The sequence below is a fragment of the Tachyglossus aculeatus genome, chromosome X4, assembly GCF_015852505.1.
Source record: "Tachyglossus aculeatus isolate mTacAcu1 chromosome X4, mTacAcu1.pri, whole genome shotgun sequence".
NCBI lineage: Eukaryota > Metazoa > Chordata > Mammalia > Monotremata > Tachyglossidae > Tachyglossus > Tachyglossus aculeatus.
The window spans coordinates 59387634-59413887 of record NC_052098.1 but is presented as its reverse complement, the minus strand read 5'-3'; the positions used below and the strand labels follow the sequence as shown (position 1 = coordinate 59413887).

The following is a 26254-nucleotide window of genomic DNA, read 5'->3' as shown; positions in this document are numbered from 1 at the left end:
GGGATACGGGGGGAGAAATCCGTGATCTCCCAGGAACGCTGGAAATCTGCCATGTTTCGTTTTATTGTACCTGTGCTGTGTGAGCCTAGGAACTCCGAGTCATGGTCTGTGCATACCTACCTCCCACCTACTTGCACGAGGGGTGGGATGGGGAGTGGGAAAGAGTGTGTTTTCAAAAAGACCCTTTCTCGTGTCTTCGAGCTACCTAGGAAGGAGAGATTGGAAGCCACTTGCTTTAGCATGAGGTCGTGAAGAATTTCACGACCGCTCAAAGAGCATGATGGCTAAATAGCAGAAAATTCAGGGCACAGTGGATAGAGCACGGGCCTGAGAGTCAGAAGGGCATGGGTTCTAATCCTGGCTTTGCCACTTGTCTGCTGTGTGGCCTTGGACAAGTCGCTTCACTTCTCTGTCCCTCAGTTATCTCATCTGTAAAATGGGGAGTGAGACTGCGCGCCTCATGCGGGACAGGGACAGGGACCGTGCCCAACCTGATCTGCTTGTGAACACCCCAGCGCTTAGAATGGTGCCTGGCACATAGTAAGCGCTTAACAAACACCACGGTTATTATTATTCAAATTATTTTTCCTTTCAACATCTGACGTTCAAAATATTCCCCCCAATCATCCCTTCGAGGTCCCCCAAGGGCCTGAGACTGACGTAGCTTCTCTGTCTCCTGCAGGTGTGCGGGGTGGACACGAGCATAGATCCGCATAGCCCGGACCCGGGGCTGGAAGTAAACTGGAACAATCAGGAATGCTGCACCAATAAAAACAAATCCCGGAGTGCCTAATCTACTGGGAATTATTTCCTTGTGGATGCTTTTTGTTTTGGGCATTTAGCTGAGTTACCTGAACCAGGGGCTGGGCTGCCACTTATTGGCATAGTTAATAATAATGCTGGTGCTATTTGGTAAGGGCTTACTATGTGCCAGGCACTGTATTAAGCGCTGGGGTGGATACAAGCAAATCGGGTTGGACACAGTCCCTGTCCCACATGAGGCTCACAGTCTTAATCCTCATTTTACTGAAGTAACTGAAGCACAGAGAGGTGGAGTGACTTGCCCAAGGTCACACAGCAGACAAATGGCAGAGCCGGGATTAGAACCCATGACCTTCTGACTCCCAGTTCCCTGCTCTATCCATAGGCCACGTTCCTGTTGCTCTTTTGGGCTCTTTCCAGGGCCCTGTGGGGTTCACCTCGGCTTTACTGGGCTACAGAGTGAACCAGTGCTTTTAAATGCCTTGGCTCCCACTGCTCCCCTCTTTTTGGAACAGCCAGGCATTTTGAAACATCGCCACCCCAGCCCCCATTAAAGTCCATTTTTTTACTTTCGTCCCTCCGCAGATGGTTTAGAGGTTTTGTTCATGAGAATTTACTTACAATCTTTAAATAAGAATGTTAAACTGACATGGGGAAAATGATGGGGCAGGGTCTAATAGATGGAGGAAAAATGGAGGGGGAGGGTTAGACTCTGGACTGTAAGCTCAGTGTGGGAAGGGAATGTGTCTGCTAACTCTGTTGTAATAATAATAATAATAATGATGGCATTTCTTAAGCGCTTACTATATGCAAAGCACTGTTCTAAGTGCTGGGGAGGTTGCAAGGCGATCAGGTTGTCCCACAGGGGGCTCACAGTCTTCATCCCGATTTTCCAGATGAGGGAACTGAGGCCCAGAGAAGTGAAGTGACTTGCCCAAAGTCACACAGCTGACAGTTGGCGGAGCTGGGATTTGAACCCATGACCTCTGACTCCAAAGCCCGGGCTCTTTCCACCGAGCCACGCTGCGTCTCTAAGCTGCTTCTCTAAGTCTTGTACTGGACTCTTCCAAGCACTTAGTACAGCGCTCTGCACAGATGAAGAGCTCAATAAATGGTGTAGCTGCTGCTCCTGGGTAGAGGCTGAGGGTTGTAGCCCTGACCCTGCTCTCTCTAAATCAGTCAAGTCACTCAATCGTATTTATTGAGCATTTACTGTGTGCAGAGCACTGTACTAAGCACTCGGGAGAGTACAATGGACACATTCCCTGCCCACAATGAGCTTGCAGTCTAGATGCCAAGGATGCCAATGAAGCCCTCTTTGCTAAATCGAAGCATCACTATTCCGACATCTTGGCTTTTGCGGTCGAGTCGTCTCCGACCCAGAGGGATGCCGTGGACACACCTCTCTCAGAATGCCCCGCTCTCCATTTGCAATCGTTCTGGCAGCATGTCAGCTGTGCGGCTTTGGGCAAGTCACTTAACTTCTCTGTGCCTCAGTTACCCCATCTGTAAAATGGGGGTGAAGACTGTGAGCCCCCTGTGGGACAACCTGATCACCTTGTAACCTCCCCAGCGCTTAGAACAGTGCTTTGCACATAGTAAGCACTTAATAAATGCCATTATTATTATTATTATGATATCCGTAGACTTTTCTCTGTAAAAATACAGAAAGTGGTTTACCACTGCCCCCTTCCACTTGAGTATCCACCCTGACTCTCTCCCATGCTGCTGCTGCCCAGAAGTGATGGAATTTGAGTTGTAGCAGATCGTCTTCCACTCGCTAGCCACTGGCCAAGCTAGGAATGGAATGGGTAGGCCTCTGCTTGACTCTCCCTCCCGTAGTCGAGGCTGGTAGAGGACTGGAAACTCTCCAGGTGCGACCCCGAGAGGGGTTTCTGAAGTAGCATGGCCTAATGAGTAAGCGGTGCTGCCTAGTAGAAAGAGCTCAGACTTAAGAGTTAGGATACCTGGGTTCTGATCCTGGCTCCAGTGTGACCAGGCAAGTCTCTGAGCTTCTCTGGGCCGCAGTTTCCCCATCTGTAAAATGGGGATTCGATACCTAATCTCCCTCCCCCTTACACCGTGAGCCCAAATATGGGACAGGGATCGCGTCTGATCCCTCTAGACTGTGTGGGCAGGGAACATGTCTACCAACTCTGTTGTACACTCCCAAGCGCTTAGTGCTTCCACGGGAAGCAGCGTGGCTCAGTGGAAAGAGCGCGGGCTTTGGAGTCAGAGGTCATGGGTTCAAATCCCGGCTCCGCCAATTGTCAGCTGTGTGACTTTGGGCAAGTCACCTCACTTCTCTGGGCCTCAGTTCCCTCATCTGGAAAATGGGGATCAAGACTGTGAGCCCCCCGTGGGACAACCTGATCACCTTGTAATCTCCCCAGCGCTTAGAACAGTGCTTTGCACATAGTAAGCGCTTAATAAATGCCATCATTATTATTATTATTAGTAGTAGTAGTACAGTGCTCTGCATGCAGTAAATGCTCAATAAATACCATTGACTGATAGATTGCACAAAGTAAGCACTTAACAAGGACCACACTTATCACTATTATAATGCAATCAATCCATCTGATGTCAAAGAAACCTAACCCCTTCCCCGCCCCACGGCACTTGTGTATATTTGTACATATTTATTATTCTATTTATTTTATTAATGAAGTGTATATATCTGTAATTCTATTTTGATGCTACTGATGCCTGTCTACTTGTTTTGTTTTGTTGTCTGTCTCCCCCTTCTAGACTGTGAGCCCGTTGTTGGGTAGGGATTGTCTCCATCTGTTGCCGAATTGTACTTTCCAAGTGCTTAGTACAGTGCTCTGCACACAGTAAGCACTCAATAAATATGATTGAATGAATGGATTTTTAGGGTGAGAGCCACGTAAGGAGGGAATAGGCTGCAACCGCACGTGGGCCTGGGAATCAGAAGGTAATAGGTGTTAATCCCCGCTGTGCCACTTGTGCTGTGTGCAGTGTGACCTTGGGCAAGTCACTTCACTTTTCTGTACTTCAGTGACCTAATCTGTGAAATGGGGATTGAGACTGTGAGCCCTATATGTATCCAACCGGATTTGCTTGTATCCACCCCAGCGCTTAGAACAGTGCCTGGCACAGAGAAAGCGCTTATCAAATATTATTATTATAATTTTAAGCAGGGCTGGAAAAAGGAGAGGCCCCAGCCCTCTAACCTGCTGAGACTCAGAGCTCACCAAACCACAAATGGCAGGAGTAAAGGGATGATTAAATCCTCTCTTCAACACACCCTTGCCCTCCCCACAACACTTGACAAAGATAATGGGGACCCATTTTAGAATAACGACTGATTCGAGATCATTCCAACAATTTCATGACAGTGCTGAAAAGGACAGGAGGGAGTTGAATCCAAGACAGATCTACACAAGCAGATGAACAATTGCCCAACATAACAATCTGTGGACAGTAGCATGAATGCCTTCTGGTTCAGCAGGCTGAAAAGCATTATAATGAGCTACTGGAGATCAGCAGTGTGGCTCAGTGGAAAGAGCGCGGGCTTGGGAGTCAGAGGTCATGGGTTCAAACCCCGGCTCCGCCACTTGTCAGCTGTGTGACTTTGGGCAAGTCACTTAACTTCTCTGTGCCTCATTACCTCATCTGTAAAATGGGGATGAAGACTGTGAGCCCCACGTGGGACAACCTGATCACCTTGTAACCTCCCCAGGGCTTAGAACAGTGTTTTGCACATAGTAAGTGCTTAATAAATGCCATTATTATTATTATTATTATTTGGGTTCTTGTGCAGGTCTCCTAATTGGCCCAGGAGTCTGTCTAAATAGCAACTTCTGCTTAGTTGTGAGGGGTGCAGATAGGAGAATGCCGACCCCTCCCCACTGACCTGCTGGGACCCCCAGGGTAGCAGGAGAAGCAGTGTGGCTTAGTGGATAGAGCCCGGGCATGGAAGTCAGAAGGTCCTGAGTTCTAATCCTGGCTCCACCACGTGTCTGCTGTGCGACCTTGGGCAAGCCACTTCACTTCTCTGGGCCTCAGTTCCCTCATCTGTAAAATGGGGATTAAGACTGTGAGCCCCATGTGAGACAGGGACTGTGTCCAACCTGGTTACCTTGTATCTACCCCAGTGCTTAGAACAGTGCCTGGCACATATAAGTGCTTAACAAGTACCATTATTATTATTATTCTAGTCCTGTCTCTGCCACATGTCTGCTGTGTGACCTTGGGCAAGTCACTTAACTTCTCTGGCCTCAGTTCCCTCATCTGTAAAATGGGGATTAAGAGTGTGAGCCCCACTTGGGACAGGGACTGTGTCCAACCTGATTATCTTGTATCCGCCACAGCACTTATAACAGCGCTTGGCACATAGTAAGTGCTTAACAAGTACTATAACTATTATTATTAGCAGTAGAGTGGGAGGATAGGGCCAGGTGCTGGAAAAGCTCTAAATTTAGTATGTTCAGGAGGTCAGGGCTCTTGGGTCCTACAAGGATATAATGATGGTATATTTTAAGTGCTTACTATATGGCAGGCACTGTACTAAGCACTGGGGTGGATACAAGCAACTCGAGTTGGACACAGTCCCTGTCCCATGTGGGGCTCACAGTCTCAATCCCCATTTTACAGGTGAGGTGACTGAGGCACAGAGAAGTGAAGTGACTTGCCCAAGACCACACAGCAATTATTATTATTATTATTATGATATTTGTTAAGCGCTTTTAGTATGTGCCAAACCCTGCTGGGGTAGATACAAGGTAATCAGTTTATCCCACGTGGGGCTCACAGTCTTAATCCCCATTTTACAGATGAGGTAACTGAGGTACAGAGAAGTTAAGTGGCTTGCCCAAGGTCACACAGCAGACAGGTGGCAGAGCTGGGATTAGAACCCATGGCCCGCCGTGCTCTTTCCAGTAGGCCACGCTGCTTCTCAAGTAGTGTCCTGATGTTCCATGATGCAACGCTTTATCTATTGATTTTCTAGTTGTTACCGACTTTCCCAGTACAGTGCTCTCCATGCAGCAGATGCTCAATAAATACAACTGCTTGGCCACCAGATTAGGGTGAGCCAGTTTTAAATTTGGTGAGGCAGGCAATGTTTAGGCCATGTTAGCCCCTCCCCATTTCAGTTTGAGCTTGAGCCCCCTACCTTTGGTTTAGGGGTTCGGGGAGTGGGGTGGCTCCCTGCCAGTAGGATCTGCGCTTGAGTTGCTACTTCAATAGTGGTGATGTCTTGCACGGGACCATCCACACTCTCCCAATCCCCCTATGACCCACAACAGGCACTGTGAGAGATAATAATAATAATAGTGGTATTTGTTAAGCACTATGTACAAAGCACTGTACTAAGCGCTGGGGAGGTTACAAGGTGATCAGGTTGCCCCACAGGGGGCTCACAGTTTTAATCCCCATTTTACAAGTGAGGGAACTGAGGCACAGAGAGGTTAGGTGACTTGCCCAAAGTCACACAGCTGACAGTTGGCGGAGCCGGGATTTGAACCCATGACCTCTGACTCCAAAGCCCGGGCTGTTTCCACTGAGCCACGCTGCTTCAATGGAGTCTGTGGCCATGGAACCAAATTGTTCTATGCGCCTTGTTCCACAGCAGACACTGCTGTGTCCTCGTCCATTTGTTTATGTGGTATCGGACTGTGGCACTCACATCCACCGTGCAAACCACTGGGGTCCATTTTATTTATCCCTGTTGTTTTCTTTTAACGGTTCTTGTTTTAACTATACCAGAGAACTGTGGCAACGTGGACTATTAAGAGATGTGTGTTCATTTCTGGGCAAATTTGGATGATGGGAGTGTTGGGGCAAAATTGAATGGGGAAGGAGAAAGAGCCACAAGTCACGTGAAGATCTGAAAACTCGGAGGTCCACACTGCCCGAGTGCGCAGATGTCTCTCCCATTACCATCCACTGTACTCTCCCAAGCGCTTAGTACAGTGCTCTGCACATAGTAAGCACTCAATAAATACAATTGAATGAATAAACGAAGTTCAACTCCATCCCCGGGCCTTCTGTGTGTCCCCTATGTGGATTCTTCATAGCTACTCTTCAGGCCCCGGATAAGAAGTTTCTCCAGTTGATGGCCATAGAAATTCACATTTCGGTTTTGGGGTTTTTTTTTTAAAGGTTTTTGTTAAGGTGCTTACACACCCTCCCAGGGCAGAGGCCAGAATGTCTGCTAACAATCAAGCCAACCCCAATCTACATCCAACCGTCCCAGGCCCTCAGAATACCATCATCAACATACATATGCTCCAATAATGATACAGAGCCATGAAGAGAAAGAAAATATTCTCTAAGAACCTGCAGGAGGATGGTTGATCACTGAGCTGGGCAGAAAGTGAGCTAGAGCTTAGTGAAGAGTCTGGGTATTTTCTTCTTTTTCATCCTGGGTTCGTTTCTGGTTTGGGGGCCCCAAAATCTCCGCACTCATCCAAGGGGGATGATGGGATGATGATAGATTAATCTTAGAAAAAGATCTATTCATCAATCGTATTTATTGAGCACTTACTGCGTGCAGAGCACTGTACTAAGCGCTTAGTACTAATCTATTGTGCAGCAGTTATATTTTCACCCCGAGGAACTATAGGAAGATGAGGGAGAGGAATTGCCCCACTTATATTATTGTAAACCAGCTAATTTTATTAATAGTCAATTGACCTTTAGGAATGGAAATGTAAACACTAAAGGGGATTTGTCCATTAGGGTGAATACATTCAAATTTCTTTCTGGGGTAGTCAGCAATGTAATATGTCACCAAAAATGCATGAAGAAATATTTTAAAAAGCTAATGAGAAGAAACCTTTAGCTCATGAAAACTTGAGGTCCCTTCCCAGGGGACTTGTGTTGTCCTGAAATATCTGAGAAAAAGTTTGAGATGCGTCAGTTTATACATGATGGTTCCCTTTCTCGCTTCCCACCCTCTGAGTAGAAATAAAGTTGTACTTTTTTATGGTATTTGTTAAGCTCTAACTACGTGCCAGGCATTGTACTAAGCACTGGGGTAGATACAAGCTAATCAGGTTGGACACAATCCATGTCCCACAAGGGGCTCACAGCCTTAATTCCCATTTTGCAGGCGAGGGGCAGAGAAGCTATGTGACTTGCCCAAGGTCATGTAGCAGACAAGTGGCGGAGCCAGGACTAGAACCCAAGTCCTCAGACTCTCAGGCCGGTGTTCTTTCCCTAGGCCTCACTGTTTGCAAAAAGGTAAAGCCTTAAAAGTCTGCAGGGAAAGATAGCAATGACAAAGTTTTTCTAATAAAATTAAAACAGGATTTCAAATTAGTGTTACATTCTCAAGTCGATTTCTTTGGTTCAGTCTATTTGCCATTTCAAAATTGTTTGCATGTGTAAACTTTATTTTTAAATAATTTCACTTAGAGTTCTTCCCCTCCTCTCCCTGAAAACAGAAAGCACGGGAAAGTTGAGAAAAAGAATAACTGAAATTAATGCAGAATCGCAAGCGAGCACTCCCTGGGTGCTTGAAGTGCTTTTGTGATTGTAATAGAAAATGACCAGAGCCCCAGATTGGGCACGATGACCTGGCTTTGGACTTCCCAGATGTGTCTGAAAATAATTCCGGCACCGTTCATTTTGTCCTGTCTCACTTCCTCTGCCCTGCCACACTGATAACCACCTCATCTCCACTGCTTCTTCTTCGATCCTCCCCAGACACCACCAAAACTCAGAGAAGAGGATTCCCTCAGTCCTGAGAAATAACATGTCTGGTGGATGGGGAGAAGGAGAAAGTCAGAAGGAGCTGCTTGATGGTACCCCATGACTCAGGCAGGTTTTGGATGGGGGTCGACACAGCCATCCGCTCACGTAGGACCATATTATCTGGGTGGCAGGCTTGGAGGAGTCCCAAGAGTTGTAAGGGTGGCATGGAGACAGTGGGCTTAGAACAGTGTTTCGCACATAGTAAGCACTTAACAAATACCATAAAAAAAAGTGGAGGTTCGACGTGGGCATGAAAACAGCTCACCCACTGTGAGAAAGTGTTAGTCACTGAGCATGGACTTTATCCACGTAAAGCCGTAACTGTCTCACATTCAACACAGAGTCTCTTTGGTTTTCATTTAGGGACTAGAGTCCCACTCTTCAGCTTGCCCCAGTAGAATTGAACGATATTTATAAAGCACACATCAAGCAGAAAGAGCAACTTTATAAGCAAGATGTCTTGATCCTTAATTGTTAGAAGGCACAACTAAAGAGACCCATGGATCTGACAGACCACAGTACATATTTTGAAGAGCAGCACAATCGTACCTTGGTGGAAGTGGAAAGAATAATATACCTTTTTCTGTATATGATCTAGAGTCTGGTTGATTTTTATTTTGCAAATGTCTCACGGTTATTCCGGCAGTTTCATTTTCCTCCTCGATAAAGATTTTAAAGCAGAAAGATGAAGTGCCACGGGCTTGGGAGTCAGAAGGACCTGGGTTCTAATTCCGGGCTCTGCCACATATCGGCTGTGTGACCTTGGGGAAGTCACTTCCTTCTCTAGGCCTCAGTTACCTCATCTGTAAAATGGGGATAAGCATATGAGCCCCATGTTGGACAGAGACTGTGTCCAACCTGATTAACTTGTATCTACCCCAGTATTTCAAACAGTGCTTGGCATACAGTAAGTGCTTAATAAGTACCATAATTAGTAAATGCATCTGGCTTATAAAAATATATAGTAAAACTGATTGTTTTCAATAATTATACTGACAGGAGTGCCTCAGTACCCAGGGAGAAATAAGAAAGCAAAATATGTCATAATAATAATAATAATAATAGTAGTATGTGTTTAGCACTTACTATGTGCGAAGCACTGTTCTAAGCGCTGGGGGGGATACAAGGTGATCAGGTTGTCCCACGTGGGGCTCACAGTCTTAATCCCCATTTAACAGATGAGGTAACTGAGGCTCAGAGAAGCTAAGTGACTTGCCCAAGGTCACACAGCAGACATGTGGTGGAGCTGGGATTAGAACCCATGACTCCCAACCCCAGGCTCTCTCCACTGAGCCACGCTGTCACATGAGCCTTGATTTGGATCATGAAACTCAGATGCTCACGAGTGTGCTAAATGTCTCCTAGTGGAATGAGCGTGAGCCCGGAAGTCAGTGGCCCTGGATTCTAATCCTGCTCCTCCACTTGCCTGCTGCGTGATGTTGGGCAAATCACTTAACTTTCCTGTGCCTCATCTGTAACATGGAGTTTAAACACCTCTTCTCCCTCCTAGTTAGACTGGGAGCCCCATGTGGGACAGGGATTACAGCGTTTAGTGCAGTGCTTGGCCCTTACTAAGCGCTTATCAAATACCACAGTTCTTATCATCATCATCAAGACACAAGACCATTATTACGATCCTTGTGAAAACTGGTCTAGCAGAGAGGAACCAGAGGGAAATTTGTGATGCTCCCAGACATTTCTAAAGACTCAGTTTAAATCGAGATTTAGTTTAACGCACAAGAGAAGCAGTGTGGCTCAGTGGAAAGAGCATGGGCTTGGGAGTCAGAGGTCATGGGTGCAAATCCCTGTTTCTCCACTTGTCAGCTGTGTGACTTTGTGCAAGTCACTTAGCTTCTCTGTGCCTCTGTTACCTCATCTGTAAAATAGCGATTAAGACTGTGAGCCCTGCTCAGGACAACCTGTTAACCTTGTACCTACCCCAGCTCTTAGAACAGTGCCTGGCACATAGTAAGCACTTAACAAATACCATTATTATCATTATTATTAAGAAGAGGCAAAGGGGACAAATAAACCAGATCCAAGTACTTACCTCCAGCATTTACATACGGCTTGAATACATGCATGGACTGTCACAAATTCGCAAACCTACAAATAATGACAAAATTCTACAGGCACCAGTAGCTCTCTGATACTTACAGCTCACCACAGGGAGCAAGGCTGCCAAAGCATAACTCAACCACGGGAAGAGAAGAAGGACACAGAAGAGGAAGAGGCAACTCTCCCTGAATTTAAAGGCTCTGTCTGGCTTTCTGATTGGGTCACAATCCCAAAGGATTCTGAGAAATGAAAACTTCTGAGCTCTGGGAAACGAAGTTTCCTAGTGGCAGCTGTTGCAAGAATATATATCACACTTCTCTTTGACTTTAGGTTCCACCCTTGATAGGAGAACCAGCCGTTTTTAAAATCAGGTTAAATCAATCAGTGAAATTTACTGAGCATTTAACCATTTACAGAGCAGTGTACTACGTGCTTGGGAAAGTACAATATAATAGAGTTTGTTGATGTGCTCTGCCATGAATACCACGGTTTTATTGATTGATTGGAGCAATTTTGTACATCTCTACGTACTCTACTATTTATGCATTTACCCATCGTTCCATTCTCCTTTTCCTACTATCATCAGTTGATTAATCAATCAATGTTATTTATTGAGCACTTATGTGCAGAGAGCCGTACTAAACGCTTGAGAGAGTAGAGGACAGTAGAGCTGGTGGACAAGATACCTGCCCTCAAGGAGCCTCCAATCTGTAAATACTTTTGTGTCTGTCACCCCTTTTAGATTGTAAGCTCCTTGCAGGAGGGTAACGTGTCTTTTGTTGCACCTTTTCTCTTTTTGGTAAGGTCCCAGATCCAAGTTCCTGTGAAATCCCACCCACGCTTGTCCGGAACAGACACACTATTTCACAAAGACTGCCTCCGGAAAGATTTGCCAAAATGGAAGCCATTTACAAACTAAGGTCAAAGGGTAACACCATGACCTGTGATGGTGTCACCCTCTCGGCTTATCGCTCAGGCCTAGGGAATCCTCAGAACGCTCCACGAGTGCTGAATTTCTTGAATGGCCGGTCTTTTTTTTTATCCCTGGGGGCTCGCTTTTCATTTTCAGCTCAGGACTGACTTGGGGTGAGCACCTTTGGGCACCTACTGTACTAGACGCTTGGAAGAGCACTGTAAAATTCCTTCCATGATCCCTGTCCTCAAGGAGCTCACTATCTAGCCTGAGAGGCAGGCCTGCAATGCCGATTCTGAGAAAGCAATCCTCAGGGGATCCTTTCTATGGCAGAGGGTCCAGAGCTCTTTGGATGCAATGCATTTCAGTGTACAGTATGATTTGTATATCATATCTATTATTTCCAATATCCCCACCATAATTGTGAAACTGTAATGCAAATGACACTGGGGGTTTGCTGGAGTTAAATTTTAATAGCAAGCCAGTGCCCCTTTTAATGACATTTTATCCATTTAAATTGGGCACGATCCCCTAGGGAACGGTAATTTTATTCATGGAGATTTGGGTCTAATTTGAATATTAAAAACTAGACTAAAAGCTATTGGATTTTCTGTTTTTTTGACTTGTGGAAAAAAAGGCCCTTAATTGAAGTAGTATGGTGTAAAAAAGAAAAAGGTTAACATACAGTTCCCACCAGTTTACAAGGTTTAGGAATATCACTGTCGAATTCTTAATTCCTATAAATATGAACATTTCATATCCTTCTGTGCAGATGAGATTACATTTGTCCAGAGCTCTGCAGAGTAAAAATTCTGAACTATTGCATTTGGACAATTCAGACAAAAATCACTTCTGCCACATCACCTGACTACTCAGGTACATGTAGTTTTAGAGGGTTTTCCATGAATCTTTACCTCTGGAGATGTGGCCCTTCCGTGCTAAAGAAATTAACCTATAAATTAAGTTTGTCGTGTTTTTAAAAAGTTAATGACTTGGCCTGTTTGTCTGTTTCTGCCGACAAACATCTAATCCCTTCACAATAGAAACAGTACTATGAAGCATTTCCATGGAAAGAAAGGATAAGGATGGTATTTATTATGTGCTTTCTATTTGCCGAGTGCTGGGGTAGATACGTGTTAATCAGACTGAACAAAGTCCCTGTCCCACACAGAGCTCACAGCCTAAGATGTTGGACAAAGACGAATTCTGTTCTCATTTTACAGATGAGAAAACTGAGACCCAGGGAAGTAAAGTGCCCAAGGTCACTCAGTGGGCAAGGGCCCTTTCCACTAGGCTGGGGTTTGGAGATTTGGGGCGGGGGGTGTGATAGAAAAGAAGGGACCGTCCTGCTGTCCCCTCACCCCCTTTAGCTCTGCCGGAATCCCACCCCTTCCCTCCTGGTGGCCATGTCTAATCTCCCCCTCTGTCTTTCTGTTCCACTGGATTCCCCAGCGCCCACCCCTCAGCTCTTATTTATAAATTATTTCACTTGGAGTTCTTCCCCTCCTCTGCCTGAGAACAGAAAGCACGGGAAAGTTGAGAAAAAGAATAACTGAAATTAATGCCGAATCTCAAGAGAGCACTCCCTGGGTGCTTGAAGTGCTTTTGTGATTGTAATAGAAAATGACCAGAGCCCCAGATTGGGCACGATGACCTGGCTTTGGACTTCCCAGATGTGTCTGAAAATAATTCCGGCACCGTTCATTTTGTCCTGTCTCACTTCCTCTGCCCTGCCACACTGATAACCACCTCAGCTCCACTGCTTCTTCTTCGATCCGCCCCAGACACCACCAAAACTCAGAGAAGAGGATTCCCTCAGTCCTGAGAAATAACATGTCTGGTGGATGGGGAGAAGGAGAAAGTCAGAAGGAGCTGCTTGATGGTACCCCATGACTCAGGCAGATTTTGGATGGGGGTCGACACAGCCATCCGCTCACATAGGACCATATTATCTGGGTGGCAGGCTTGGAGGAGTCTCAAGAGTTGTAAGGGTGGCATGGAGACAGTGGGCTTAGAACAGTGTTTCGCACATAGTAAGCGCTTAACATAGCCAGGACCGCCACCACAACTGCTCACTGGAGCTAGGGAGAATCCTCAAGGCGGGATGACACAGGTTGGTGTGGGGAGGAGGGAGAAGAGGTGGCAGTTGAGGGAAGAGAGGAACTTCAAAGCAGAAATTCACAACCCCAGTACCTAGGGAATTAGCTACCCACGACCCCAGCCCAGGCACGGCTCGGTGGAAAGAGCCCGGGCTTTGGAGTCAGAGGTCATGGGTTCAAATCCCGGCCCCGCCACTTGTCAGCTCTGTGACTTTGGGCAAGCCACTTCACTTCTCTGTGCCTCAGTTACCTCATCTGTAAAATGGGGATTAAGATTGGGAGCCCCACGTGGGACAACCTGATCACCTTGTATCCTCCCCAGCACTTAGAACAGTGCTTTGCACACAGTAAGCACTTCACAAATGCCATCATTATTATTGAGAAGCAGCGTGGCTCAGTGGAAACAGCCCGGGCTTTGGAGTCATGGGTTCAAATCCCGGCTCTGCCACTTGTCTGCTGTGTGACTTTGGGCAAGTCACTGCACTTCTCTGGGCCTCGGTTACCTCATCTGTACAATGGGGATTGAGACTGTGAGCCCAGCGTGGGACAGGGACTGGATAATAATAATAATAATGGCAGTCATTAAGTGCTTACTATGTGCAAAGCACTGTTCTAAGTGCTGGGGAGGTTACAAGGTGATCAGGTTGTCCCATGTGGGGCTCACAGTCTTAATCCCCATTTTACAGATGAGGTAACTGAGGCACAGAGAAGTCAAGGGACTTGCCCAAATTCAAACCCATGACCTCTGACTCCAAAGCCCATGCTCTTTCCACTGAGCCACGCTGCTTCTCGGGTTTGCTTTGCTCGGATCCACCCCAGTGCTTAGTATAGTACATGGCACATAGAAAGCGCTTAACAGATACCATAGTTGTTATTATTATTACTATTACAGGCCCAACAGGCTTAGGGCATGGCTTCCCAGGGAGGATGAACACAGCAGTGCCCAAGGGAAAGGCCACGATATGGCGCAGAGTGCAGCGGCAGGCTTACCGCGTGGCCCCCTGCTCCCAATCTTGTCCCAGTTGGGCTCCCACAGCAGGGGCCGCATCCTTGCGATGTCCCAGGGGTGGGCAGGGCTCCGGCAGGAGTCGAGTCGGGGCCAAACTCAGGTCCGGGCGCCGCCCACCTTGGACCTCTCCCACCTCCGGGTTTCACTGGGACCCAGGGCCGGGAACCCCTCTCAGGGTCACACCTGGAGAGTTTCCAGTACTCTACGAGTCTCGACTACGGGAGGGAGAATCAAGCAGAGGCCTACCCGTTTCATTCCTAGCTTGGCCAGTGACCAGAGAGTGGAAGGCGATCTGCTACAAGTCAAACTCACCCATGCCGGGCAGCGGCGGCACGGGAGAGAGTCAAAGGCGGAGACTCGAGTTTACTGAGCAGAAGGAGGCAATGGTCAACCACTTCCGGATTTAGACCAAGAAAACTCTACAGATACACTACCAGAACGATTGCAGATGGAGAGCGGGACGTTCTGGGAGAGATGTGTCCGTGGTGTTGCTATGGGTCGGAGATGACTCGAAGGCATAAGACAAGAGAAGGGCAGGGAGACAATGGGAATCCCGCATTCCTACATTGTCTGCCGGCTCCAGGACATTCAGATTCCTCTCTTGGGCCTCCCTTCCTCGGGCCGCACTGTCTGCCCAAGCCCCAGAGCCTCACGTGGCTCGAGTCCGGCTCAGTGCGGCTGGTCGAGCTTGGCTGGGAAGATCTAGGGGAGAGGCAGCAGGGGCAGATCTGGGGTCATCCCAGGGTCAGCTAAGGATAGCACCTGGAGGCCTGAGCTCAGCCTTGTTCCTCCATCAGCCGGCTTCCTGCTTACAGAGTGGAAAACTTTTCAGTACAGGTGCAGCGTTAGAGACCGTGGTGAGCAGAACTTGCCTCGCCCGTTCCCTGATAGTGTGCATGGACGGTGGCCGTTTTGGCATGATGGCACACCCTGCGCTTGCTGGGCTGCTGGGGGCAAAGCCGCTGCCATACAATAATCATGATCACTGCGGCATTTGTCAAGTGCTTATTATTTTCCAGGCACCATACTAGGTGCTGGGGTGGATACAAGCCAATCGGGTTGGACACGGTCCCTGTTCCGTGTGGGGCTCACAGCCTCGATCCCCATTTTACAGATGAGGTCACTAAGGCCCAGAGAAGCGAAGGGACTTGCCCACGGTCACACAGCAGACACGTTCTTGGTCCTTCTCCACCATGGCTGAGCAGAGCGATCAGTTACTTCCACCGTCCCGCCTGCTATGGAGGGCCCCCCCCACCCACCCTCAGCGTGCTCTGCACGACAGCCATGCTTCCTTTCCAGGAACCGGCACTGGCTCTCCTCTGCACCATCAAGGAAACTCCATCCCATCCGCCAGTCAGTCAGTCAGTCGATTGTATTTATTGAGTGCTTACTGTGTGCAAAGCACTGTCCTAAGCACTTGGGAGAGTACAGTACAACAATAAAATAGACACATTCCCTGCCCACAATGAGTTTACAGTTTAAAGGGAACTGTTCTTTTACCCACCACCCCTGTGGGTAAGAGAACATCACCGGAAACATGAGACCTCCATATAAATCTTGGAAAGATGGGTGGCTGCTGTCATAATAATACTAATAATACTAATAATGACATTTATTAAGCGCTATGGGCAAAGCACTGTTCTAAGCGCTGGGGAGGTTACAAGGTGACCAGGTTGTCCCACAGAGGGATCACAGTCTTAATCCCCATTTTACAGATGAGGTAACCGAGGCCCAGAGAAGTCAAGTGCTGTAATGGTCGCTCTCGGCTGTAGCCACAACGAGACTGAATTTCTGCTCCTCTAGCCACAGCACCCTACCGATTTGGGTTTTTATTTTGGGTACTTGTCCTTGTTTTTATACCGTTTTAGTGTTTCATCACACCTGGAGTGTCTGTTTTCAGTCCTCTCTGGAAGGCCATGGAAGCAGCATGGCCTAGTGGATAGAACATGGGCCTGGGAATCAGGAGGAACTTGGTTCTAATCCCGGCTCTGCCACGTGTTGACTGTGTGACCTTGGGACAGTCACTTCACTTCTCTGTGCCTGTTACCCCATCTGTAAAATGAGGATTAAGACTCTGAGGCCCATGCGGGACAAGGACTGCGTCCAGCCCAATTTGCTTGTATCCACCCTAGTGCTTAGTACAGTGCTCGTCACATAGCACTTCAAAAGAACTATTATTATTATTACTTATATTCATAGATTGTGAGCCCCCCAAGGGACAGAGTTTGTGCCTAATTCCCACTTGTGCACTCTTTCCCAACACTTAGTACTGTGCTCCGCACACAGTAAAGTGCTAAATACATGCTACTACTACATTCTACATTCTACGTAGAAATTTTGCTCGCAGATCCTAACTTTGGTGTCCCTCCTTTCTACATTCCTCCCAGATCCTCCCTTAAATGTTGTCACGGGCGTGAGTCCTCCGTGGCCCAGAGCTGGCTGATCCATCTATCGATTGATGATAAATACGATTGATTGATTGATTGATCGTATTTACTGTGTGCAGAGCACTGTACTCTGTAGAAAGGGGGGAGGGACGTGACTGTCATTTGAAGCAGCAGCAGCTCGAGTTGCATATTACTGGGAAAAGGCTACCCCCTTTTAGCCTGGAGTTCAGGTCTGCAGCTTTTAAGATTTCTGAGCCTGCACCTAGCTGTTCTAATCATCTCCCCCCACCAGCCCCTTCATCTCAAGAGCAGTGGGTTCAGTCACATACACCAGTCTCACCTAAGCTCATGTCCCTACTGTCAGCCTGAAGCCTCTTGTGTTTTGGACTTTTCTACCCTCCTTACCCTGCTGCCCCTTGTTCACGTAAGCCTGGCAGAATCCTGCCAGAATCCAGGGAAATTGGCAGCAGGGTGAATAAGAAGGTGCCAGACGGAGAGCAAACATACCCTGGACTGAAAATGGCAATCACGCATGGCCCCAGATCAATTTGGAAGCACATGCAAAGGAAATCCCATCCCATTTCCAAAAGCACAACTGACTTTTTTCGGTCCTGAAGAGCTAGATTCTAACAGAAAGCTCAAGTCGTCAGAGTACTAATGGTAGTAATAGTATTTATGGAGCATTTACTGGGTGTGTAGCACTGGACTAAGCAGTGAGAAAGAATACATGGGTGGGAATTAGACACGGTCTCTGATCCTCAGAGGGCTCACAATCTAAAAATGAAAAGGAGAGGGGGGCTGGCAAGAGGCACACACGGAGAGATGAAATGAACGCTGAAGTGTCACCGAGACAAAAACCAAAGATCTGAAGGGTACTGTTGGCTAGAGGAGCAGAATTTCTAGTTGTCAGTCTGACTCTTATTTAACGACAGATTCTAGAAATGTTTTTCCACTTGGCCTCAGCTTGATCTCCGAGAGCAACAGAAACCTTTGGATAATTGTGGTGCAGGTTCAGTCGTCCCCCCAGACATGTCCGAGGTGTCTGGAAACTTTGCTCAAGACCGTTTGAGCCCCCCGTGGGACAACCTGATTACCTTGTAACCTCCCCAGCACTTAGAACAGTGCTTTGCACATAGTAAGTGCTTAACAAATGCCATTATTATTATCTACTCCAGTGCTTAGAACAGTGCTTGGCACATAGTAAGTGCTTAACAAGTACAATAATAATAATAATAATAATGAGGAGGAGGAGGCTGATAACATCAGAGGGGAGCACATGGTGGGAAAGCCTAGAGTGGGAATGAGGAGGCTCTATACCCCGAGGAGTGATGCCCGTGCCTTAGGGCTAGCGATGGAGGCTGAGGAGAAACAGACTTCCTGCCCGGCGACTTCCTGCCCATGTGTGCTCAGAAGAAGGATGCAGGCAGTTGGAGCTACAGAGGTCAAGGAGGGGCAGAATCAGGAAGCTGATGACCAACTCTGTTGCCTTGCATTCTCCCAAGCACTTAGTGCAGTGTTCTGCCCACAGTAAGTGCTCAGTAAATGCGATCGATCGATCGACTGATCAGCCAGTTCTGGGCCGCAGAGGATTCACGCCTGTGAGAACATTTAAGGGAGGAGCAGGGTGGGAATGTAGAAAGGAGGAAAACCAAAGTTACGATCTGTGAGCAAAATTTCCTTAGGGTCGCAGATCCGTGTCCTAGCTATTACGCCCACCAGGAGCTGTGGGGAGTGGGGAATGAGGGGGCTTTGTCGGTAACAGGAAACTTTGATTGGAATCATTCCTGCACCTCACCAGGAATGGTAGCAAACACTACAGATCCCATTTTTCCACAAGCTTCTGGAATTCCTCAGGGGAACAGTGTCAAAGAAACAAAAAAAAATAACAGAAACGGTTCATAAATAAAATAAATAACATGGCTAGAGGGTGAGACTGGTTTCCTCCACCTACTTTACAGGGGAGTCAGGAGGAGAAATGAGATAATGTAATTGAAAGCCCCTTGAATCCCTTGGAGAAAAACAACATGTAAATTGCAGGCATTCATTATTGCTATAATGATTATTACAGTTCCTGAAAGCCAAAGCAGCTTTCCATCCAGATGCCGTGCTACGGCATGGCCTTTGCCTTTCGACAGCTGGGGGAGAAATGCAGAGAACCGAACCAGAGGCCTCGTTCGTGGTCTTCATCAGCTTCACAAAGGCTTTTTATTCATAAATCATGTCCTGCTGGCTGTCCTTCACACGTTTGGCCTTCTGGAAAGTTCGTTCACATCGTACCGTCGCTCTATGAGGAATGACAGACAGTCAAGAGTTCTGAAGACTCTAGACTGTAAGCTCATTGTGGGCAGGGAATGTGCCTATTTATTGTTCTATTGTACTCTCCCAAGCGCTTAGTACAGTGCTCTGCACACAGTAAGCACTCAATAAATACGATTGATTGATTGATTGATTGCTGCAAGTGGCATCATGAGCCCCACGTGGGACAGGGACTGTATCAAACCCGATTTGCTTGTATCTACCCCAGCACTTAGTACAGTGCCTGGCACATAGTAAGTGCTTAAAAAATACCATGATTATTATTATTATCAAGCAAGGTTGTTTTCTCGCACAGAAGCTTTTCCTCATAATCTTCACGGACTGATGCACAGAAAGGCCTAGAACACGGGGTCCACATGCAACACCACCTGGATAGCGGACTTCTGGCTTCGCGGTAACTCTGTGCAAAAGCAAAGCAGGCAAAGACCCCCCTCCGCGAGCTACATTTGCAGGATATTAAGCGATCAGTCTGAAAAAGACCAAAACCAAGCTCCAATCAAAGCCACAGCTTCTGCTTCAATAGAATACACAGATAGTGTGTGGCTTACAGTTGATGAAAAGGGTTGCTACTTTTCATTCAGTCAGTCGTATTTATTGAGCGCTTACTGTGTGCAGAGCACTGTACTAAGCGCTTGGGAAGTACAAGTTGGCAACATATAGAGATGGTCCCTACCCAACAACGGGCTCACAGTAGTGTGCTCTCACAAAATGCCATCATCATCACCATCAATGTATTTATTGAGCACTTACTATGTGCAGAGCACTGTATTGAGGTCCTGGGAGAGTTAAATACAGCAGAATTAATGGGCACATACCCTGCCTATAATGAGTTTACAGTCTAGCGGGGGAGACAGACATTAATGTAAGTAAATCATTGGTAATATACAATTCAAAGATCTGTACATAAATGTTGGCCCCTCTCAGGGTCGCACTTGGAGAGTTTCCAATCCTCTACCAGCCTCGACTAGGGGAGGGAGAGTCAAGCAGAGGCCTACCCATTCCATTCCTAGCTTGGGTGGGGGCTAGACAGTGGAAGGCAATCAGCGACAAGTCAAAACTCCCCTGTGCTGGACAGCAGTGGCACTGGAGAGAGTCGAGGGTGGAGACTCAAGTTTACTGCACGGAAAGGGGCTTCCGTATTTTTACCAAGAAAACTCTTTGGATCCACTACCAGAACGATTGCAGGTGGAGGTGTAGCTTTCTGGGAGAGATGTGTCCATGGTGTCGCTTCGGGTAGGAGACAAGACATAAGCGTTGTGTTGTTGGGGGTGGGGCGAATATCAAATGTCCAAAGGTCACAGATCCAAGTATGTAGATGGCACAGAAGGGAGAGTGAGCCGGGGAAAAGAGGGCTTAATTGGAGGAGCTGTGATAAAGGATGAAAGAGGGGTCAGCCTGAAGATAACGATCACCATCTACCATGCTACTGTCATCACAGCACTGCTAAGTCACTGTTTGGCACGGACAGCCTACTGATGGTATATCAAAAACCCAACCAGTTCCACCTGCACTGTCCGACATGACGAGCCAGCATCAGACGGCGAGATCGCACCCTGAACGCTGAGACCCCACGATGCTACAAGATCGCTCACACCGAGGCTATGAGGATCAGCGTTCAGCTGTGGAGTTGTGGTCATCTGGTACAGATGAATGACCAAGGATGCCCGGGACACATTTTTATGGAGAGCTTTGCACTGGGGCACAATCCAAAGGTGGCCAGAGGTAAAGGTCAGCCTCACTGACGCTAGTGCTTGGGAACTCCCGGCCCGAGGAACCAGCCAGAGATGGTCCTCTTGGCATCAGATTGGCCATTCAGCTATTCGATCTCAAGGACAAATGCTTTGCTGCCACAAAGGAGAAAGACAAAAGGCACCTTTACACACTGCAGAACAGCCGGTGCTGACCATCGCCTGCACATTCCGTAATTGTCCAGGAACCTCATGGCTTGGACTCCATGTGAACTTCAGAAACAGAAGCAGGGTGGCCTAGTGGAAAGAGCCCGGGCCTGGGAGATGGAAGACCTGGATCTAATCCCGGCTCCACCACTGGTCTGCTCTGTGACCTTGGGCAAGTCTCTTTTCTTCTCTGGGCCTGTTTCCTCAGCTGTAAAATGGGATTCAAAACCTGTTCTTCTCTCCTACTTGACTGTGAGCCCCATGTGGGACAGATATTTTGTGCCACCAGATTGACTTGTATCTACCCCAGAGTTTATAACAGTGCTTGACACATAGTAAATGCTGAACAAATATCATTAAAACAAAAAGTGACAGGCCAGAGGTTTGTCTGATCTTTTCTGGGGCGGGGAGGGGGGGGAGATTTCAACACCATCATTATCATCAATTATTATGATCATTAGGGACCACCAAAACCTATTGAACATCTATGCTATGCCTTTTTCCTTCGATGATTTGCACACAGTAAGCGCTCAGTAAATACAATGGAATGAATGAATGAATGATGATTCCCTCTCACCAGTCCACAGTGTTATTGAGTGGCTACTATGTGCAGAGTATGATGCTAAGCACTGAGGTGACAACAGCAGTGTGGCTCAGTGGAAAGAGCCCGGGCTTGGGAGTCACAGGTCATGTCTTCTAATCCTGGTTCCGCTACATGTCTGCTGTGTGACTTTGGGCAAGTCACTTAACTTTTCTGAGCCTCAGTTCCCTCATCTGTAAAATGGGGAATAAGACTGTGAACCCCACGTGGGACAACCTGATCACCTTGTATCTCCCCAGCACTTAGAAAAGTGCTTTGCACATAGTAAGCGCTTAATAAATGCCATCATAATAAAAAAACAGCAACACTTGGTCTCTGGCCTTGAGTAGCCAAAAACGGGATGGGGGAAAGACAAAACAAAGTCAAAAGTGTCAGTTGAAACAACAAAAATCTATGCATAAGCAAACAGAAAAGTCTGGACTTTGCCCAGATAAGGTAGACAGTGTATTGCTCATTCTCTCCCACATTTTGTTTTCCCTTTCTCTGTCCACTTTTCTCCCTAAATTCTCTCTGTTCCGTCTTACTCCATCCCCATATTCCTCTGTCATTCTCTCTTCCTGTTATCGTCCTTGGGTGAAAGTCTGTGCTTGTACCCCTGTTCCTGGGAGGATTCCTGTTTTCCCTATGTGGCCCCGGCTTGATGCTTCCGTGTCTGTATTTGTCTGTACGTCTCTATTTTCTGTATGTGGGTAGGTGGGAAATCTGTGTTGCAATTGTGTGGGTGTGTCGTGTATGTTTGTGGGTCATGTGGGTGGGGTGATTTGGGAATATGTTTGTGACTATAGAGGTCAGGTTTGTGGGGGGGGGGGCGTATAGGTATATTTGTAGGGTGGGGAAGGAAGATATTTGCAGGTGAGTATACGGAGAAGCAGCGTGGCTTAGTGGAAAGCGCACGAGCTTGAGAGTCAGAGGTTATGGGTTCTAATCCCAGCTCTGCCACTTGTCAGCTTGTGTGATTTTGGGCAGGTCACTTCACTTCTCTGTGCCTCAATTACCTCATCTGCAAAATGGGGATTAAGACTGTGAGCCCCACGTGGGACAACTTGACAACCTTGTATCTACCCCAGGGCTTAGAACAGTGCTGGGCACATAGTAAGTGCTTAACAAATACCATTATTATTATTATCAGTGTGTGTGTGTGTGTGTGTGTGCTTTTTAATCCCCCAAATTTCTGAGTAAGAGAGGAATACTCCCTCACCTGGAGAGAGAAACAGACATACCACTCAGCCCATTCTGCCTCTCTCAGAACCAACACCCCTTAGCCCCTCAACCCAACTCCACATGCTATTCACCCAGACCGACTTCCCACCCATTGTTCTCCACTCACGCAGCCTCTTGGCCAGTCACACCTTCTGGGGGCTGTCTCCAAGATGATCGGAATTCTTGGAAACCCAGGACGGCCCAATTTCAATTTTACGTAGCTAGGTGACACATGGTAGAAATGTATGTGCGGAATAAAAACAAGACTACAGAGAGAAACAGTCAAAATTTGCACCATCAAATAGAGATATCTATTTAAATGTATGTCTACACATGCACACCCCTCTCAGGAGAGTTTCCAGAACACTACCAGTCTCAGCGCCAGGAGGGAGAGTCAGGCCCATTCCATTCCCAGCTTGGGCAGCGGCTAGCGAGTGGAAGGTGATCTGCTACAAGTCAAAACTCACCTGTGCTGGGCAGCAGCGGCACGGGAGAGAGTGGAGGGCGGAGACTCGAGTTTACAGCGAGGAAGGCGACAACGGTAAAACATTTCCGTACTTTTACCAAGAAAACTTTATGGAGACGCTACCAGAACGACTGCAGATGGAGAGCGGGGCGTTCTGGGAGAGATGTGTCCGTGGGGTCTCTATGGGTCGGAAATGACTCGACGGCATAAGACAACACATGCATATGCATATATACGTTGTAGTTCATACATATAATTCTGTTGCATTGTACTCTGCCAAGCACTTAGCATAGTGCTGTGCACATAATAAAGCACTCAGTAAAGATGATTGATTGACGTTGAGGATGCTGTAATGATTAGTGATAGCAGAACAATTTGGGATAATCTGTAAAGGTTTCCTAGAGCAGAGGAATGTTTATAATGATGTTTTAAAGGATTGGGGGTGTCCTATTGGGTGAACAGATGGAATACCAGGTTAGTACCTGAGCCTAAAACCCTTGAGTAGAACCTAGTCTACGTGTATCTGCATGCAAAATGTCTTTTAATCGTGTATTTTGTTCTACAAATAAGCAGATTCCTAACCTGAGGAAGGGGGAAGGACCGGAGGAAAGAATTGATCCTCAGGAATAGAATACAGGATTTTGCTTTTCACACTGCCTTTCATTATGGGCACGATATTTTAATAAGCTCACAAATGCCAATAAATCTAATTAAAGGTTTCTACAACAAACATATCTTCCCTTTTTGTTTGTTTTAGAAGGGTTTGCTCCTTTTGTAAACTGATTTTGTACTGAATCCATGCTCTGATGTCTGAAAACACTTCTGTTTACAGAGATTCACAAATGCTTTATTCAGTATTAGGAACTCTGGGGCAACTTGATAAATACTAATCAGGGAGACGGACTCTGTAGAACAGAATACCTCATTGAACCCATTTTGGGACTGCAATTCGAAAAGCAATCCGTTTCCTGCAGAATCTATACAGCCTTTAATCTAGCTTGCAGATGGTTCTGTTGAAATTAACATGAACGTAGTGAAAACATAGCAGAAGCTGGGGGGATGCCTGCTGTTAACTAGGAAGCAGAGTGCCGAGTGGATGGAGCATGGGCCTGGTGGCTCGGAGGACTTGGGTTCTAATCCTGGCTCTGCCACTTGTCTGCTGTGTGACTTTGGGCAAGTCACTTAACTCCCCTGTGCCTCAGTCTCTTCATCTTAAAAATGGGAATTCAGTATCTCTTCTCGCTCTTACTTAGAATGTGAGCCCCAAGAGGGTTGGTGACTGTCTGACTCTTGGCAAATAGTAAGTGCTTAACACATACCATTATTAATATTATTATTACTAGATAGTTGAAAACTGTGGAAGGCTAGGCATAACCTTGTTAATCAGTCAACAGTATTTATCTGCAGAGCACTCACTATCTGCAGAGCACTGTACTAAGCCCTTGGAAGAGTACGATATAACAGAATTAGCAGATGCGTTCCCTGCCCATCACAAACGCTCAAAAGAACCTGATATTATCTTGGAGTAAAACAAATACAGAGAAAGGGTGGAAACCATTTGTCTGCTGTGTGACCCAGAGCAAGTCACTCCACTTCTCTGTGCCTCAGTTACCTCATCTGTAAAATGAGGATTGAGACTGTGAGCCCTACATGGGACCGGGTCTGCGTCCAACCCGGCACATAGTAAGCCTGGCACATAGTAAGTGTTTAACAAATACCATAATTATTATGATTACTGCTCTTTGATTGAATGCCCTCAGGACCTCAACTTCTTAGTGTCTATGCAGCCCAACCAGAGAGTTAGACAAACTTCCTGATAATTTACTGATGTCCTAACAGTCCCCTGTACCCTATTCAACATAGATTAACCCACAGATGCCAGTAATCTTGAAAACCTGCTTATTTAGCTAAGCCTCCTCCCCTCTCTGCCCCTCCACCCTCCGCCAAGAAAATTGAACATGCTGCCGGAGATTCATTCATTTATTGAATCGTATTTATTGAGCACTTACTGTGTGCAGATCACTGTAGTAAGTGCTTGGAAAGTACAAGTTGGCAACATATAGAGACCTTGGGCAAGTCATTTAACTTCTCCGTGCTTAGGATCTCTCATCTGTAAAATGGGGATTCGATACCCGTTCTCCTTCCCATTTAGACTTTGAGCCCCAAGTGGGACAGCAGGGAGTCTATCTCACCTGATTGTACCTTTCCCCACTTTTTCAGAAGGAACACCATGCCTTTTGGGGAAATTCGGTGATTTGAATTTGAAATCTTTCTCTGGCCCCTAACCCTAACCAGTCATTAGCAACTAGAGAAGCAGGGTTTCTAGAGGAAAGAGCCTGGGCCTGGGGGACAGAGGACCTGGGTTCTAATTCTGGCTCTGCCACTTGCCTGCTGTGTGAACCTAGAGCAAGTCACTTCACATCTCTGAGCCTCAGTTTCCCAATTTGGAAAATGTGGATTCAATACCTGTTCTCCCTCCTACTTAGATTGTGAGCCCCATCTGGGACACATGACCCATGAGGTCATGGGTTCAAATCCCAGTTCTGCCAATTGTCAGCTGTGTGACTTTGGGCAAGTCACTTAACTTCTCTGTGCCTCAGTTCCCTCATCTGTAAAATGGGGATCATCATCATCATCAATCGTATTTATTGAGCGCTTACTATGTGCAGAGCACTGTACTAAGTGCTTGGGAAGTACAAATTGGCAACATATAGAGACAGTCCCTACCCAACAGTGGGCTCACAGTCTAAAAGGGGGAAACAGAGAACAAAACCAAACATACTAACAAAATAAAATAAATAGAATAGATATGTACAAGTAAAA

At 46.9% G+C, this 26254-nt stretch overlaps 2 non-coding genes across 2 annotated transcripts; one reads left to right on the top strand and one right to left on the bottom strand.

Annotated features, from left to right (window-relative positions):
- Window positions 1-2516: 2516 nt before the first annotated feature.
- LOC119948521 lies at window positions 2517-2654 on the bottom strand. Its single transcript, XR_005456912.1, has one exon. It is a non-coding gene; the product is annotated as a small nucleolar RNA SNORA7 (small nucleolar RNA).
- Window positions 2655-20183: 17529 nt separating this feature from the next.
- LOC119948595 lies at window positions 20184-20321 on the top strand. The gene has a single exon (XR_005456980.1). It is a non-coding gene; the product is annotated as a small nucleolar RNA SNORA7 (small nucleolar RNA).
- Window positions 20322-26254: the final 5933 nt, after the last annotated feature.